The sequence below is a fragment of the Megalops cyprinoides genome, chromosome 8 (genome assembly GCF_013368585.1).
Source record: "Megalops cyprinoides isolate fMegCyp1 chromosome 8, fMegCyp1.pri, whole genome shotgun sequence".
Lineage (NCBI taxonomy): Eukaryota > Metazoa > Chordata > Actinopteri > Elopiformes > Megalopidae > Megalops > Megalops cyprinoides.
Genome location: NC_050590.1, coordinates 29,547,054 through 29,566,363, shown reverse-complemented (window position 1 = coordinate 29,566,363; position 19,310 = coordinate 29,547,054). Strand labels below are relative to the sequence as shown.

At 43.0% G+C, this 19,310-nt stretch overlaps 1 protein-coding gene across 6 annotated transcripts in view; it reads left to right on the top strand.

Annotated features, from left to right (window-relative positions):
* The window catches only part of LOC118781774 (transcription factor SOX-6-like), a 169,655-nt gene that overhangs the window by 12,707 nt on the left and 137,638 nt on the right, over positions 1 to 19,310 (top strand). For all 6 annotated transcript variants that reach the window (XM_036534832.1, XM_036534831.1, XM_036534835.1 and 3 more), the window contains exon 2: positions 18,061 to 18,131. The gene's annotated coding sequence lies outside the window, so the exon portion shown is untranslated. The remainder of the gene's footprint in view (positions 1 to 18,060; positions 18,132 to 19,310) is intronic.

Sequence of the window (19,310 nt, the reverse complement as noted above, 5' to 3'; positions counted from 1 at the left end):
GGAATGAAGATTCAGATACTGTAAAGGAACGGCTGGGGTACTAGGAGATCCGCAGTCATGGCTCAGCTCTAGACGATGTTACTTTGAGGTCTCCTTTTTAGCGACAAAGTCCACCCGCTAACCATCCAGCCCAGCCGACCACTGCTTTAGTATTGCATTTCAGCAACAAGCGCTCTGATAATTCAGCACTTCGGAGCAGAAAGGATTTATTTTCACCTAAAGACCCTCTCTCTCTCTCTCTCTCTCTCTCTCACAAACTGGGAGTCTCTTGGTTGCTGAAAACATGCAGAGATTCGAAATTAGCCAGTGAAGGGAACCTGACAGCTCTGCTGGTGTCTGTCAGCGTAATCTGATGTGAGATGTAAAATATGCTCCAAAGTTGTGACTAAGCAGGCCAGTCTCCTGTGGGATAAAGCGTGTGTGTGTGTGTGTGTGGCGGGTGCCATGAGCAGTACAGCTGACATGTGCCGCTGTGTGGAGCGTTTATGGAAGGGGAGGGGGTTATTCTCCATGACTTCTCTGTCTTCCTCCATTGCAAAACTGTCACCATGTGATAGATCACAAACTTTATATGCAATAAAGTTAGAAGATGGCAATAAAGGGTAGAAGACACAGGGTCACTAATTGATATAACATGATTTGGCAAGCAAGATTTACAAGGCGACACTAGCGGTCCGGATGTGATTCAGTGATAGGCAGCAGTCTTGACTGTTTAGTCTTGCAAAATGCAATGCTTTTCAATTTCTGTTGTATAATGAAATGCAAGAAAAGTAATGTGGATGAAAGATAAAAACACAAGAGGATCTGAGGTAGTATTCTCTCTTCTGTCTTAATGCACTTGTTTCAGTTTATCCTGTTATGTGTATTGGGAGTTCATTGGGGAGTGAGTGTTTGACGGAGGCCTTGTGTATGACTGCATGTGTATCCGTGTGTGGTCCTGTGCATGCTTGCAGTTGTTAGTGTGTCCTTAGAAGCTTGATGCAAGTGAGTGAGCATGTGGGCATTTTTTTTGCATTTGCATATGATCATGAACTAACATGAACCAGACCCTAATCCTAACAGTACATTTACGTGTGCAAGTGCATGCGTGCCAGTGTGTGTTCATGTGTGTTTGCGAGGTGGTATGTATACATGATGTGTATGTGTGTGTGTGTGTATTTGTGTGTGTTAGTGGTGGCTGTTGGGCCCACTGTTGTTTTCAGGTCTGGTTTGTTTAGGAGGATGCTGCTCCTTGTTTGCACTGAAGGTGTCAGTTCCACACAGTAGAAAGCCCAATACAGAGCACTGGCCTCGGATGGCATTAAACGACACCAGGGGATTCTCTCTGTGACAACTAACCCTGGGCAAGAGTTTAGTTCCATTTACCAACCAATTATAATTCAGCCTTATGAATTCCAGCTATCTTATGTGTGCTTGATACGTCCAACCAAACACTTTATCTGGGTTTTATTTGCTGACACATATCTACTTTTTAAAGCAAACTCCAAAAAGATTATTTAAAATAGTACACATATGTAGAATGAATACCAGTAGAATGATCTTGATCAACGGGTCATTTTTTCACTGATGTGCCTTAGGGGAACTTTAAAGGTCAGTGCTGTTCTATCAGTAGTCATTATGCTGTGGCACCAGGGACAGTCTGACAGGACAGCCATTGGATATAGCTTAATCTGTGTGTTGAAACTTCCAATACGGATCTATGATTGTTACAGTATATACAGTGAGAATGAGAGGAAGACAGAGGGAGAGAGAGAGAGAGAGAGAGAGAGAGAGAGGGGGGAAAAGAGAAGGGAGAACTGATCAGTAAGATGGGTAGACACTCCAGGCCAGATTTACTAATGGATTTCTTAAATATTATGCACTAAAATAGGTAGCATTGGCTTGTAAAAACATGTATGGGTTTACTAACAAGTCATAACGCTTAATCACAATGTGTCATTTCATAAACTTAACACCACAGAGAAGCTCAATAATTCTTTAATTTTGAAGTGTTGCTGTTTAATTTTATTGAATCACATCTTTAAACATTCAGTCATCTGATTTAATGATTGCATGAATGATTGAATGATTATATAATGATTTTAATGAATGTACATCAGTGCTTAGGTATGAAATATCATTTTGATATCATTTAGATGGAAAAAGATCTTTAATAATCATTAAAGAACATGAAGTTTGTTTTCTTAGAGAACAACTTAAACCACACACAGTAATGCATCAAAATGGCAATGGTTTAGAAAGCTGTTAAGCTTTCTTCCCTTAGTGACATCCTTTGCTCCATTTGTTTAATGCAGTCCTTCTACCAGACCTGACATTTCTGAATTTATGCATATTCTGTATAAGCTATATGACATATTTCTTTGATAGTAATGGTATACATTTTAATTGTATTTTTGGTATTTGAAGAAACATTGCCTACAGATGCTTGGTTTTGTTTCATGTTGCCAGTTGAGGCATTTACTTTCCTACTTGTTCTGTTTTCACCTGTTAGTCTATTCAACATGGGACAAAGGATTTTTTAAGGTGGACAGTTAACGGCACTACATTAAAAGCAATGTTTTTATTCATTCGCTTTTGAATATCCAGCCGTATTTTCTTCCTCTGTCCTTTTTTGTAAGAACATAGTCCAAGTTCTATTCTCATATTTCATAATTTGTACATGTAATGTGTTTTTCTAATTATCCTCTCAAAACTTGTTTTCGCATGTGCACTTGTGATTTTATCCAAACAACTTCCATTGTGTTCTGGAATGTGTGCTGCTAACTGTGACCTTACAGTGTTCCTTAGGTGAGAACATGGAACTGTCAGCCTCACCTTACTAGTCCTAGCAAATTAGTCTTCAACTTCATGCTGATTACAACTGCAGCCATGTTTTTACTGTAACTGTAGAATAGGGGATTTCACTGCACCATTTGAAAATGTAAATTGATTGTAACACAAAGGACTTCAAAGCATTCAGGAAATGTAGTGGTATCTTTAGAGCAAAGGTACATTACTAATCGCAACAACATCAAGACGTAGATTGGAATTGACAACAATTTATAAGAAGCTGTAAATACACTGTTGGGGAAAAATATATGAAGTGCATAGATGCCTAATGAATGTTGAAATATTGCCATGTCACATATCACATTTATTTTCTTACTTCTGTGAAGTTGCGTCATTTTGTGTGCTCTTCATGCAATTTGAATTATCCAAGGTTTATAAAACAGGCTGGATATAAAAAAGAAACATTCTTAAGGTTCTGTGTCTTTCTCCATCAGCAGTCTTAAATCATGTTGAACTAGGTAAGGCCAAACAGACATTTCAAGACCTGGTCAACAGCAACCTTTTGATACATTTCTCAGAGTTCAAGGTCATAGTGTTGAAGGCTATTTTCTTAATTCTGGCTCTCTGTTTAGCCTGACTCCTGGTAAATGATGACTTCTGGATCCCTGACAGTAGACAGAAAACTGCCTTGTGACTGACACTTCCACTCCGATGGCTCCCTTGCTATCAGTCAAAAGCAAATCCAACTTATTGCAGATGCCTTGTATATTACAGCAGCATTGTACATTAAGCTGGGGGGAAAACAACAGCCAGAATGTCTGCTTTCTGCAACCTTTCAGGTTGCTCCCTCCAAGACAGTAAACATGGCCTTCATCCATGTGTCTTTCTCTTTCTCTCTCACCTGAACAGCTTTAATTTCAGTGGGTAACTAAAAGGTAAGGATTTTCAGCCTCTACAGGAAATTTGAAACAGCTCTACTGCGTGGTAGACCTGTGCACAGGCCTGTATGTCTGGGTGCCTCGCACTGTGCCTCGCACCAGCATGCCTGTGTCCTTTAGCTTCTGAAGAGCAATAAAAAGGGAATTTGAAATCCTGACAGTTGACCCATTGTGTCTAGTGGGGTGCTTACATGCCACACGCGTGTGCTTGTACACGGGGTCTTTTGTCAAGGGGCAGCGGCTCGCTATAAGAGCCGTGCCTGACAGTTGGGTGGAATGAGTTTGCGTTCTCGCTCAGCAAGGCCCTGCAGTCCGGCTCCCTGAAGCGGCTCCCAGGGCCTTAGTGGTCCGAAAAACCAGGAGCCAGCCGCGAAGGGAAAGTTGTAATGTCACACAAGTGCTCACATATGGAGGAGGCTAGGAGGTCTCTAAAAACAGGCCTGGGGAATTATATGGAAGCTGGGAGATATTACAGCAAAATTGGATTCTCCACCATTTCTGTGTGGAAAGTTGGAACGTGGGATTCCAAAAACACATTAAAGTGACAAAAAGGGAGGGAGGGGGGAAAAAAGGAAACAGGGATGGGAAGAATGCTGCGGCTGAAGTTATGGCGGTCGTTAAGCCGAAGCGTTTCTCCCGCTCCAGGCCGGCTCTTTTGTTTCCTCATTTGGTGATTATTTACAGTGACGTGATGGAGTTTACAGGGCTTCGCCTCAGACTTGCGTCAGAGGGAGATGGATACAGCAGGCTTTGCCACAAGCTCTCTGGCCAGGAGAGCACATTGTGAAATGACCCAAGTGAGTCGAGTGCCCAAAAGCATGGCTGCCGGTCCATTCATATGTGATATTACATCGCTTATTTGCTTAGCAGACATCCTAAGCCAGGCTACTTTGTATTTTACATGTTTCCCACACATACAGCTGGATTTGTAGTATTCCAGGTGGATTCTGAAGTATTCAAGGTGATGTACCTTACCTAAGGGTACAGCAGTGTCCCATGTGGGATTCAACCCTGCAGCTTCCTTAATTACATGCCACACTGCTACTGTAATTTATTCCTCCACTCAGATTTATATGTGTGCATATGTGCAGGTGCATGCATGCATGTGTAGAGATATTTAGAAATAGATGTTGAAGTTGGTAGTACTAGTAGTGGTGGTGGTTAATGGCCTTTTCATCAGAAGAACCCTCACTGTAGTTATAGGGAGACTGTGCGCAGCCTGTGCATTATTATCTCAGAGAGGGTCGCAGATAATGGTGTCAGTGTTAGTTAAGCAGAGGGTGCTGTCTGGGCCACTTTGTTCATTGAGGGGTGGGCTGTACCGTGGATCATTCCCACCATGCTGGTTCCTGCCATCGCACTGAAGGCATTGTGTGCTCCGCTGTAGTGTGCACTAATGCCAGCTGAGTAGAAGCACCCCAGTGGATCTCATAGTGAAGTAGCAAATACGTCCTCAAGGCTGATCTATTATGGGGGTTCTGAGTCAGTATGTCTAAAGAAACGTTCCCGAAATGTATTCCGCATGACAGCGTGCCGCTGTCCAGCCAATGCACTGGCATTGTAAATGCATAGACTTTTTTTGCTCTCGCTGTGTGCAAAGCACATATTAACCGCAGAATAGAATAAACATAGAATAGGAGGCTCGGAAAATATGAACATTGCACTTTGACAAAAAGCGGAAAATAAATCGAAAATTAAATTAAGACTCATCCGCTTCCTCTTCAGTAAGAAAAATACACCCTTGTTGTAGAAACAAAGGATTTTGAGGGAAAAAGAGACAAGTGAAATCTTACTGTTGAGAAGGGAGGCTTTAGGGAGTACACTCTAAATCCCTCAGTGTTCAATAACAATCTTAGGAAGGCTTTTGTTATCCCTCACTAAACACCTGTTCCGTCTCTGGAAATATTCTTCAAAGTTGACTTTATTGTGATCGCACTTATGGATCACACAATACAGGGCACACGTTAAAACCAAACAAGATAAACAGACCAAGACAGGGCTGTGATATCTGACTGGCTGACTGGGCAGGGTAACCAGGTGAACAAATCATTGTTTGAGTTCACCAGGGTCACTGGGTTGCCTCTAACTCCTGATTGGATTGTTGTGTTTGATCGTGGCATGGCCTGATAACTGCAGAAGCTTTTGCACCAAAGCAACTCATCTTTCTGTCTGTCTGTGTAGGAAAGAATCTGAACACCAGCATGAAAATATCTGGATGAATCTGAGGACATTATCTCGTTGTTACCACTAAGCCAGCCTCACTGACTTTGCGTGGGACATGTTAAGGTGTGAAGTTAGATTATCCTCTTTTGAGCTCTAACTGATGAGGTGACCCACAATAACTCCTTCAGTTGTACCTCACCCATACACATGGAGGGCTCTGAAACTTTCGTTGGATGTAGGACTTACGCCCTTTTAAGTGGAGAAACTGTAAAGGCCAGTAGTGTAGGCAAACTACAATATGGACGATTTCCTTTTTCGTTTTCTTGGATGGACAGAATAAAAGAACTCAGCATGCACTGAGATGATGTGAAGAAGCTTTGTGGTGCATTTCCCATGAGATTCTGTGACCATCTGAAGTTGGCACATGCCACACGCCCACAGACGCCGCGTGGAGTAGTGCACCCTGCCAGTGCGCTGGAACCTAACAGCCGGGGGCTTTTTTCTGACTGGACACCAGCCACCTCGGGCTTTTCTGACACTGAGCTGCAGTGGTATGCCACTGGCCTGGTGCTGAAAAGCACTTACCAACAGCACAAAGAAAGTGAAACTATGACGCTGTGTAAAACAAACCCCCGGAGGCCTCAGGATGTAAATGAAGGGTTTCTGTATCAGAGGGTAGTCAGCTGTAAAGCAGCACTGAGGCCCCGGTTTACTAAGTATGAAACCCGCTGCTGCGTTTGCCCATTCAGGGAAGAAGTGGCTCGTGGCGGTAACCCATTGCTAGCAGTTTTGTGCCCTCTTTTTAAACAGGACACTGTGTTTCAAAAAAGGATCCCTTTCACCCACTGGAGCCCAAATGAAAAGGGTGGGATGAAGGGATTTCACTTCTCAGACAGAGAAAGAGAAGTGTGTGTGTGTGTGTGTGTGGAACAGGAGCCCCTCTCTTGAGCCTTACCATCGAGAGCACAATATTGATGTTGTGGGGACTCACCATAGGGGTGGAACATGGGATGCACATTGTGAGGGATGGGGCAGAGGGTGGAGGCTAGGGGTGGGGAGAATTCTCCCCCTCTCCCATGAAGAAGCTGAATTTAGTGGTTGCCATGTGAAGGGTGGAAGGCTCTGTGCGACCGCCAGCACAGAGAGAGGCCTCTAATTAAACCGTCATCATTATCAAGTTGCGGTCAGTGCTCATCCCAAAAGCTGACTCTTCTAATATGAATGTGGGATCAGTGGAGCTTTCCTGGATGCCTATGTTGGATTGAATTAGAAAAAGAGACCTTGAGGAGAAAAGTGCTACAGAGAACTAGAGCTTTTTTTTTCTTGTTTTTGGCAGGGAAAGGGAGGAACACAGCCATTTCCACTCAGGTTTAAACAATTACTGAACTTCAGAAGGACTAGGAGAAACTTAGCTCAGTCTGGAATAGACATTGCCTTTGACTGCACTAATTAAGCTTCAGGAACATGGCAGAAAATTGCATGTTGAAGCCCCTAGCATTTTAAACCAGTGGGACATTTATTGGTTGCATGTGCTGCTGACAATTGTATCAATACACCCCTGTGGCAATTTTTATTGCTGAGGACAAGTCTTACTACAGTACTGCGAAGTGTGATAGCCGACCAGCACAGACTTTCATGAAGCTTGGCGAAACTTTTCAGCTGAACTTCAGTATTGCACAGTTATCAAAGAGGGAAGTGTTTCTGGTCAGGAATGGTTTTGTAAGAGCGGAAAATGGATGAATATTCAAATGCATTACCTCGGGGTCCAAGTGAAGAGCCAGAAACCGAGGCGAGCAGAGACGTATGTGAGGTTTGGGTTTGGTGTGCATTCCTGCCAGACTGCCTCGTAACCGCATACGCTGATATCATCTTCACAGCAGATTTCAGCTGGGGCGGTTGAGCTGTAGCCATTGGGCAGAAAATGTGCATGGAGATACCGATGACACCTTCCGAGGTTTCCCAATGGCCAGCTCACTTGGAAGTGTTGCAGAGAGACAAGGGTGTCTTAAATGAAGGAATTTGCAAAGCTGATTTGGTGTAGTTGGGGCTTTGTGAGGCGGCTCCTTGATTAGAAAAAAGAAGACAAGATGGACTGAATGTGATGCTTGTTTTCATGCGCTGTCAGCCTGGCATGCAGTGGTAATGCAGTGGACTTTTACAGCAAATTAAACATGAAACCATCAGGAATGTGAGCTGAGGCCAGGCATTGCCGGAGTTAACTCAACTTTTGGGATGGGGGGCTGCGAAGTATTGCACGTTCATGTGAACTTCAGGGAATACACTGTTTCACAGAGGAGATAAAGGGTCTTACTTTCAGCAACATTTTCAACAGTGAGATTAGTATGGCCTTTTCTTTCTTTTCACACCGCGAACTCTGCAGTCATGTGATACCCTCGTTTTGTATAGCATTTCAGCAAACGCTCTTAAGATATGAAATAGACAGCTAGGCCTCTCAATTTTACAATTTCACAACTGACTTCCTCCTTAAAATGTCAGTGGCTAACCTGCCCATTACTCCCTTTGATTTCAGCAGAACATGTTTCTGTGGTCTGAAAGGTATTAATAAAAAGCTTAAATTCTTCACTCTGCTGTGGCAGAATGGTGCTTACCCCTATGCCATTCAGCTAAGAAAGGAGTCATTTTCCAAACTCGACAATTTACTTTAACATTGGAGCATAGCTTGTTTGAATCCTCTTGAATTGGGTGTAAAGTTGCAGGCAACTCAGAAATAATTGGTTACAGTTCATCCTCTCTTTTGTTAAAAAATTGACCTCTATAAATGCTGGAATCCTGTCAGCTGAAAAAGAAAAACACTGTCTAAAGCACAGCAATGACAGGTGGGGTGCTTAAGAGGTCGGTATCAGCCTTGTGTTTATATGTGGCTAATGGCCATGCTGATTTGCGGGGAGAGGGATAGAGCGGAGTGAGGCAACTTGCATGTGATGATTCCTGCAGCAGCATTGTGGGGCCCACAGCTCCTGTTTCCTCCACTGTAAGCAAAGCAGTGCAGACCTGCACAGTAGCTTGCAGGTATCAAAAACTATTCAGGAGGTCCAGAAATTCCCTTTTATTTATTTTCTTTTTTTGTTTTTCTTGGATTGACTCAGAAAAGTGTGTCGTGCCTATATATAAATATGAGAAATGTAATATGTATGGATATATTACAATATAATACTGCAAACAGCAGTGGCAGCTGAGAGATACTTTTATTTTTGTTGGCTGTTCCTGGGTTCTCTGGGAGAACAATGCAAACCATGTGTCAGGCCATATGAAAAATATTAGTGATTTTTGACGCAACCCACCTGTTGTGCTTTCACAGTTTCACAGTCCTGTGTCAGTGTCACTGGGAGAGAGTTACCTTGTCTAGATTACACACCCCCTAGTGGAGTCACATCACACCTTGTTTTATTGCAGGGGTCTTGGGTATGTGTGTGTGTGAGAGTGGGGGTGGGTAGGGGCAGTGATTGGGGGTGGTAGATCCCTGTCTGAGTCCTGTCCAGCAGTGTCAGAGAGAGTTGGGGGGTGCTGCTTCTATTACCCAACATGAACATGAACCAAACACAGCCACAGGCAGCCCCTCTGTGGAGAGAGCTGCCCTCTCCCCATGCACTTGTTTTGGCCGGTCGCAAGCAGAACTGCTGGCTGCAGGAGCCAGGAGAGCAATGAGTGCCTGAGACTCGCTGCATCATCTGTGCAGAGCTCCCGTCAGCTCTCACACGGCTCGCTCTGCATTAGAAACGCTATAATAAATAGCAACTGTCTCAGGGTGTTTTTTCTCACTCCAACCCCCCCCCCCCCCCCTCATTCTCAGAAAGCTTTATTATGGGAAATATAGTAAGGATCGTGATGTAAGTTGTTATTACTGGATGTGTGGAATAGGAAAATTTCGATTATTTTCCAAAAAGCTGCCTGTGAAAAGAGGTTTATGTCATAAAGGTGACATTTTTGCCAAGTTGGTATACTGAGAACTGTGTTAGTCCCCCTCTCTCCCTGTCCCACTGATGGGCCACCTTTTGAGCATCAAACACGGACTCCAGCCTTACTCCATGCAGGTTTCCTTTTCTTGTTCAGGAATGAATGCACAATGTTCTTGCTGCTCGAAGACTTGCTCTGCATAATGGAAAATGTGGAGACAGCCTTTCGTGAGAAAGGCTCATAAATTGGAACAGTGACAAGTGGAATATATTACCATGACCTCAACCTGCCGTTAAGAATTGCACTTAGCATTTAATAATTATTTCACACCTGTTGGGTGTGTGTGTGTGTGTGTGTGTTAGTGGGGGGTCAGGTTCGCAAATGTAAATTAAAGGGCAATATTGGTGTTGGCTTGTTCCAATGATTACCCTTCTTTGGTCTCAAAGCCTGTGTGCTCGGGTCAGCTCCATTTTTGCTCCTCCTATTTGCGGCCACCCAACCTGTCCGCAATGTTTCTTGCATGGCACCATTTGACACCTTAAAGCCAGTCTCCTTTCCGCGGTCTCTCAAAGCTTCAGTCTGTACCCCTATAGGATATTATGACCTGCTTTTTTGAAGTCATTTTCTGTGCAGTGGGATATGGCAGCAAGAGAGGCTACCTGATTGTCAGTCGCACAATAGTAGTTTCATGGGAAGCGACATGCATCTAATAGTTAAGTGACTGTTTTGAAGAGCCATGCATCTCCTGTTTTTTAACTAATTGAATTCTGCACTGAAATATGCTGGCAGGAGCTCTTACCTTGTTGGGCTTATTTATTGCCTGACTGGAGAAGTAATTTGACCTCCTCAAATCAAAGACCCTTTTTTTATCTGTAGAAGAGTGTTAAACTCGATTATAGGAGCAATCAGTGACTCAAACACTACGTTTGTTTTCTACAAGAGGAAGGGAAAAAAAGAAAAGCTGGAGGCCTGGGCTGGATTCACCCTTGCCCCCACCCTCCCCAGCCACAACATGTACCCCCCACCCCCCCTTGCTGAAGGGCAGCTGTAGAGCCCTGTCAGAGTGTGGCTGCCATGTCCCAGCAGTGCCACTGGAGATTTGTGTCCTCCTTCTAAATCATTTCCCTCTCTAGAAGATTAAGAACTGGGAAATATTAGCAAAGCGATCATTTCACCCCCCCCCCCACACACACACACACACACACACTTGCATTCATTTGCATTTATGCACGTGTCAATCACTTTAATGCTTTCACTGTGGAGAAAGGGCTCTTGGCAACTGCACATAAAACCATCCAGAGGTTATAATGTTAATTGTTGCAATGGTTAAAACAGTTGTAGGGGGCTGACACAAAAGCGCCGGAGCTGATCATGGACAGATTTACACTGTCCCTGCTTTGACAGGCCGCACAATGCCAGCAGCTTTACGCCATTCTCCGCTCTCATTGGACCTCTTAACTGTCTTCTCTTTCAGACTCTGCAACAGTCGTGATTGAAAAGGAGTGGCTAGTCCTCCGGATATTCCCCTGTACAGTCGCAGCTGGGCTGACCCACACTGTTGTGTGATGGAGGTCTAATTCTTTGACAGTGTACTCTTTCTTCTCCTTGGCAGTAGTGTGCCCACTGCATACCTTTTGGCCCCAACAAAAGGAAAGAAATCCTATTTATTTTTCCCCTGTAGTTGTTTTTACAGTGTTGGGAGCGTTGCAGACGGGAGCTGGCTTTGTTTAAAGTCATTAGAGAGAGCCGGAGAACACGGCGTCTTATTCCCAAGGCGCAGTTCACAGGAACTCGAAACGTGGCAGCGGTGAATTTGTGTACGCGCAGTGTGAATTGCGGTAAAAAAAAAAACTCCCCCTGCCATCAAACCCTTTTTGTTTTGTTTGTACCCCTCAAGATTAAGACTGGAAACCTTTAGGATACAGCTTTGATCAGCACTGACTTTCCTGTGTGAACCGTTTCCTTCTTAAGCAGGCTGCACTGAATGTTTCCAGCCCAGCTTGTCTACAAAGGCAGACAGCTGCTGTGAGGAGCTCTGGGAGACAAAAGTGGACTCATTTCTCCTCATGCCACTGACCTGTCACCACCAGTGCCTTCCTGTAGTTCCCATCTGAACTTTCGCAGAGGAGGGAAAACTGTGAAAATTGCGAACCATCCACAGATATGACTTGCCAAGTGACGGCTGGAATGTGGACGGTGTCTCTAATGTTTGAACAAGAACAACACGAGTAATTTGCAGGGACCGATGTGCCTGGTTGTAACCTGATCATTTCTGGATCAATTGGTTCTATTCTAGTTTAATTTACCATATGATTGACTTGCAGCTCGGAACTGTTGGAAATATCCACATAGAGCCTGGCTTTAAATAGCGTAGTCATTTGAATACAGATGCTCTCGGCTCATACCGTGTATCTGGCATCGACTCAAAGTCAGGAGACAATTGCAGGTTGATTATGTTGACAGAAGTTGCAACTGCTTTGTGCGTTTGACAAAATTAGCATATAAATGCTCTTGTATTCATCTTCCATTAAGTATAAAAATTGAGGTCTGATTTTAAGGATGGATTTTTTTTTCTGTGATTAAAAAAGGATTGCAAAAAAAGATTGCAATAAGTAAAAATGATTAGGGCACAATGATTTTACACAGGTATAATTTATATTGGTAACTTCTTAGAATGTCTTCATGGTTTTATTTTCACTTTGTACCAGTATTGTTTCTGTTCTGTTGAATCAACTTCAGCAGTGATGTAGTTGTGAGTCCTTTTGGTTGTGTGGTAGTCTACTCAACTGGGTGTGTATGTCTTTGTGTTAATTTTGATTGTGTGTCTCTCTGCTCAGTGGCAATTTGTGTGTGCAATATCCTGTATTTCCTATATATCTATTATTTTGTGTTAATGTATGTCATTTTTTGAGCATGTGCATGGGTTTGTGTGTCTCTGTGTTACTGTTTCTAATTTGATGGTTATGTATTGGTGTGCCTGTGTGTGAATGTATTCAATTTAGTGTATTTGTTACTGGGCCTTATTTCATCATTGTGTGTTTATGTGTGTCTGAGCATGTGTACTGTATGTGTGTATGTGTATGTGCACGTGTGTGTGTGTGTGTGTGTGTGTGTGTCTGTTTTTCAATCGCGCCCAGGCCGGAGTGGTGCTCCTGCTGATTCTCTGATACAGGCTCTTTGTCCTGCTGCACTCAGCATGTCTCCCTCCTCCAGAGACTGCCGAGCCCCTCTAGTGTCCCTACACAAAGGCAAAGGTTTCTTTTAGGTGTTAAAAACTTCCATTTGTGCAATCCCCAGACGAAAAAACGCCAAACCCATTTGAGTCTGGTCGCAACACCGACCGACATTGTGGCTGCGCTTCTTCGGCAGTCGTTTCACAGATTCTAAAACCAGAATGTGGTAAATGGGATTTGGGGAGCTAAAATGCCCTGCATGTTGTGGGTGATAAGATACAGAAATGCTGCCACACTGTAAAGCAGAAGATGGCCCCCTAAAAAATAAACACATTACCTGGAGGAAGACTGGGCTTGTTTTCATAGGCTGGCTGAATAGGAAAAACCACTATTAAGAGAAGAGGATGTGCTCTTGCTATTACTGGAGAGTGCATTTAATCAACCAAGGATAAAGGACAAAGCAGAGACAAAAAGACAAGAGTATGTTCTGGATTGACAGTGCTCTAATCACTCAGTGCAGACTATGTCAGCCTGCCTCAAAAGGAATAGACAAGGAACATTTCAGGCTGTTAGGCACACTCGGGACCTGAACACCTCTTGTGGTTTATTTCAGCCCTCTGTTGGCATCATCTCTGGTCATCTCTTACCCCCTTTAAAAATCCTTTTTATTTGTAGTGCTTTAGTATTCCAGGAAGGCTGAGTGGCACATGATTTTTTTGGAGTCAGATTCCTCCAACACTTGTAATTCATTCAAGAGAAGAACAGCCATTGCAAACATACGAATGAGTGTATGATTTTAGAATGTCATCCTTCCCCCCCTTCCTGTTTTCTGTTCCCTGGAGATGATGGAGAGAACACTTGCTATATGAACACTGAAGTAAAAAACACATTTTTCCTCCCTGTCTTGTTTTAATCCTTTTTGACATAATAGTGAGTGATATTTTCTTGGGGCTGCCAAAACCAGAGATGGATAGGTGCGATTTTACAGTTGTCAGGATAAGCCTGTAACAACTCCATCTTTAACCTGCGCCTACATTGTCAACCGTTCTGGGAAAAGGTGTGTGTGTGTGTGTACACTTTGGGGTGAGGGGTGGCAGCATTGTGACAATCGGCCAAGCTCTTCAACAGCTGTGCCTTGTCATGATTGAGCTGCTCCCAGCACCAAATAACTCAATGACATGGTGGATTTTTTTCAGAAATAAAGCTTGCCTTTGTGACACAGGAGCCTCTTTTGCGTGCCTTTGTACAGTTCCAGCAGAAAATTTATAGCCCTCAATTAATTAGGTTATCATAGCAGAATCATGAGCCTCTCGCTTCAAATGCATGACCAGGCCTGCTTGGAGTACACTTCCTCAGCCTCCGTTCTTAAACACACACACACACACACGCACACATGCACACAGGCACGCATGCACACACACGCACCCTGAGCCAGGTGACCCTGTTCTCACTGAGGATCAAGAATGATTTTTATTTGTTCGATGTTGGCCATATCCATGTAGTTTACTGTTCAGCCGACTTAGTGCCAGAGATCACATGCCATCCCCCTTTTTCCCCTGGGTGTTGCGCAGTGCAAGTTGATTCCATAGGGCTGGAAATTGGATCTAACAGCGGTTTTGGTGGAGAGCGGCTGCACTTACCTGTTTCGCCGTGCTCCTTCTGCAGTTCCTGCTGTGAGCTGGCGTGCCATGCCACCCGCGTGTGGGGACCTGACTAGCCTCATTTTCCCCCTATGTGACATGACTCTGCAGCAGCTGCTCCTGCGATAACCCAGCCCTCCTCAGGTCTGGAACCTCAAGCTGCTGATGGCAGAGATTGCCTCCGTTGTCAAAATAACTAGTACTGCAAAATCTCATCTTTAACATGTTCTGACTGGAGCCACTAAGAGTGGAAAAGGCACATTGGGGAATTTCATTTAACAGGTATGGGTAAAGCCATGCAGTCTGTTTTTTTTGCATAGAGAGCTTACAAGGAGTTGCTGAAAGGCTGTTCCATTCAGTGATCTCAGATGAACTTGGTAATGAACAGCCATTGTCACTTTCCCCTGGCCAGTGTATTTTTACTTCAGTTTTCACATCAGTGTCTGACTTCTCCTGCCTTTATGTTTGCCTGGCCATTGAAAAGAGTGCTTACATAATCAGCCCACTGTCTCTCACTGTACTTCTATGGTGAAGGTTGGCTATTGATTCAAAGCCACTGTCATATGACAGTCAAAGACACAAAGTTCTGCTATGTAAGGAGGTAATTGAATCAAGCTGTACCCCCTACTGTAGATGGAACACATGCCTGGAATTTGAAGGTTCATTTGATTTTAGAGTGAATTTCAGATGCTCCTCCTTGGGCGATGGTTGTAGAACAGCTTTCCCTGCATGAAAAAAGATTGCACCTCGAATTATCATTCCAGGAGGCGTATCTTCAATGTGCAACATATGGGCAGATCAATAGAGATAGGGTGGTAAGCCATTTTTAGAAGAGGCAGGACATTTTTGATTAAAATACAGGCTTGCTCAGAAGATGGCACAATCAAATCTCTTGTGCAAAGCCCTTGTTCATGCTGGGCCTCTGTTTGAGGAGGGGTCTTGGTGATATTGAGAACAGAGAATATCACTGAGCATGTGCCAGTGTTAGAGGGAGGACCTTTGGTCAGGGTAAGAGGTGACAGGCCATGCATTTTGTTCGTGGGAGAGGAGAATGAGTACATGGCATGTTTGTGCATATGTGAGTGGATGCGTGTATGTGTGTGTGTGTGTGTGTGTGTGTGTTTTGAAAGTTGCAGAATTTTAGAGGTTCTGGTGTCTGTCTGCCCAGCCCCCAGCCTGCCACATATTGATTTTTTATCCTCACCTTTGGCTAATGTGTTGCCCCCTGCTGGCTGGGGCTACTTAGTGGCTCCTCTTAGCTGGTGGTTTTCATGTGTGTGAATCACTGTGTGCTACTGTATTTGTGTGTGTATTATAATGTGAGCGTACGTATGTGTGCATGACAGAGAGGGAGAGAGAAAATGTGTATGTGTGTGTGTGCGTTTGTGCATCTCACTACCTCCCTAGGCTTCCAGCAGTACTGTGCATCTTATTCTGGCCTTCAGTGGCTGCCGATTAAAAAAACAGCATGTGAAAAAGCCACAGCGGTAATTGTGGGTACAATTATTTGGTAATAAAACTGTTGGGAAACTAATAAAATGAGCTCAGAATTGATTGGAATTCTCTTTAATGAAACTATGATTGCCTAATTAGAGAAGGGGAAGGGTGCTTCAGAGGGGAGCTCTGGTACTTTGGCTTCGTCAGCATGCGTGTTTAATCCTCAATAGAGCATTAGCTACTGCTCCAAAATACAATACATTCTAAGGCTACAGTTTATTATAATCACATATTTAGCTTATTGCATTTGTTTTATTATTGGAAATAATAATGCAGTCACTCTTGCTGTTGCTAATAATCATGATTTTGTCAGACAAATAATTTGTTTGAATAAGGAAAAAATATAAAATTTCTGTTTGCTTGTTTTTTCTACATTGTTTACAATCAGCATCAACTCACACATCCAATAGCTTGCTCATATCTACCCCCTGCAATTCAAATAGCTCTCATTCATTGAGATGGAACATGAATCAGTCAGGTGCTGTGTATTATCCAAAGTTGTTTGCAGATTTGTGATCCCTTTTGATTGAGTTAGTATGGCATAACAGAGTGTATGCATGCAGTGTCTAGTGTGTGTGTAGTGTAGTGTGTATGTGTGTATGTTCTTGAATGTTCGTGTGAACAGTGTATAGGCATGTTTGGATTTCTGTGTACATACATATGGGAATTGAGTGTGTGTGTGAGACATTGTGGACATTGTGTGTGTACAGTATGCATGTGAGCATGTATCTGCATATGTGCAGTGTGTTTGAAGCACTCAGGGCAACGGGTTCATCGTGTCCTCTCCCTCCCATTGTCACCGCAGCCTCAAGACTCCCGCATTGAGCTCCGCTGATGAGTGCGCCCTCTCCCCATCCTGTTCTATTAACCTCCCTCCTAGTGTGTGCATGTCGTCTGAACTCTGATGCAGCTCCGTATCTGTTTGATGTGCTGTATTTATCTCTTGCTGGCTCACCCATGGTACCAGAGACCCAGGTAGCCTGAATTGCATGTGGATCAATTAGCAATGACCTTAAAATCCTCTGTCCCTATTTAATTGGCGGCGCCAAAGCAGGCTAATGGAATAAATCAACTGTTAATGAGGTCCCAGCTTGTTGTTAAAATATATAATAATCTGGGCGATGAACATCAGTGAGCTTTGTGTGGCTTCAGTGCAGGGCCATTCTCCTTACTCTCAGAGCATGTTTAGGGGTGACCTCTTTTTTAATCCCTGTTTTATTTATTTATCTATCTATCTATCTATCTATCTATTGTAAATTTTATCTGTATGTGGCATTGGATGTATTGAAGTAAACCTTAATTAACTGCAAAGCAGGTGTCACCACTTTTTCAAGCAGGTATTTCACTGTGCATTTTCCTAGCAGAACTTGGGCGGGCTCCCATAGAGCTCCACTTTAAAAGAAAGAAATGACGTAAAATGACTACTTCTTATAAAAAGCCACAGAACAGAAGAATCACACAGCCAAAGGACAGATTAATGAGGTTAGAGAGAAGTGGATTCTAAACATTGTCTAGGATCATGTCCCGGAGGAGAACACCAGAATAACTCATAGTCTCTGAGTACCAGCCCTGCTTTATTTCATCCGTTGTGAACGGGAGCCAACAGCCATGCTCTCGCTCCATATCCAAACAAACAAGTCTTTCTTTGTCCCTTAGCGGGACTCTTCAGTATGTCTTCCTCATTGTTTTCAGACATTAAGACAATCCATACCCTGAGCAAAGATAAAATGAAAGAAAGTCATTTTAAAAGTTAATGTATTAGCTTGCAATTTCTTCAAATGTGACTGCTGTTTTAGAGGAACTTGCTGATAAAAAACATGCCTTTTTAATGTACTACCAAAACTCAAGGCCATCAAATGAAAAATAAATAGAGCCTTTTTAAACCTTTCAGTATTACCACAGCCAGTGCCTCCCTAATGTTAAATAAACACTGTTTTTGTTCATAATATTTTTTTTATTTTGCAGGTCATTTTCATGAATTCAAAATCAACTAACCAGTGATCACTGGGTGCTGGGGCTAAAATCTCTCTGTTTCTGTAAGTACCAATATTTTCTTCCCATGTTTGTGTTTGGTGAGGTTATGCAGTTCATAACTGCAACAAAGCCAAGAAGTTTCCCCTTTACCCTTCCAAACCCTCCGTCCACATCAAACACGCTTTATACCTGTGCTACCTTATGCTAGGCAGCAGCTTCACACTTCACATAGCTGGAAACTTCATACCACTTTTACACACACTAAGAGCATCTTTGACAGGCTCTAAGAATTTTAAATGCTTTTTTTTTCAAAGTAAAAACAATTTTCAAACAATCAATATACACATACAAACACACATGCATGCACACACACACACACACACACACACACACACACACACACACACACACACACACACACACACACAAATATTTCACAATCCAAACAAAAGCAGTCAATTAATTTTTAAATGTTGACGTTTTCTAATGGCTGGGGTTTTATTCTCTCCTAGAGAGACATTCTGATATTTGGATGACGGGCCATAACATGCTTTATGTAAATGTAAATGTAAATGTAAATGTAGTCCCTCATATGCTAGCCTTTAGTGGGTTTAAACTTTCAGAATACTCTGGCAGTTTGTGAGAAAACATGTGTTTTGTGTGTTCTTTTACCTGGTGAATGTACCTGCTTCTGATCCCTTGTGTATACCTCCATCCATACATACAGAGCGCTTTTTATTCTCTTCTTGTGCATATGTGAAATTGTATTATAACCTGTTTATGGCTGTGAGCAGCCTCAATAAGAGCATTCAGAGCAATGAAGAAAGAGCTCTTTTCAAGAAACACAGGCAAAGCTTCAGGAAGCCTTCAGTATATGGCTACAATACGCCTTTGGTTGAGTTTTCTCTGCCAGTGATAAAGATCATATCTGGTAAAATGTTGCTTTAGGTAGCGCTGAGCAAACAAAGCCAAGAAAGTTTAGTTTGTATTAATCTTTTTTTAAATGTCAGTAGGAGAGGGTTTCATCGGAAACAGGACAGAATTATATTAATATGGGTGAAAGAAACATATTCGACCTGCATAATCATGCCACGTAGTGATAAAATCCTATCTCAAAGTTCACAGCCTCGTGCTCATACCACTGGTTTATCCCCATGATTCGATGTCAAACACTCCTCGGGGTGGATAAACAGACACCTGTCTCTCTCTTTTAGTTTCACTTGTTTGTAGTGTCTGTTAGT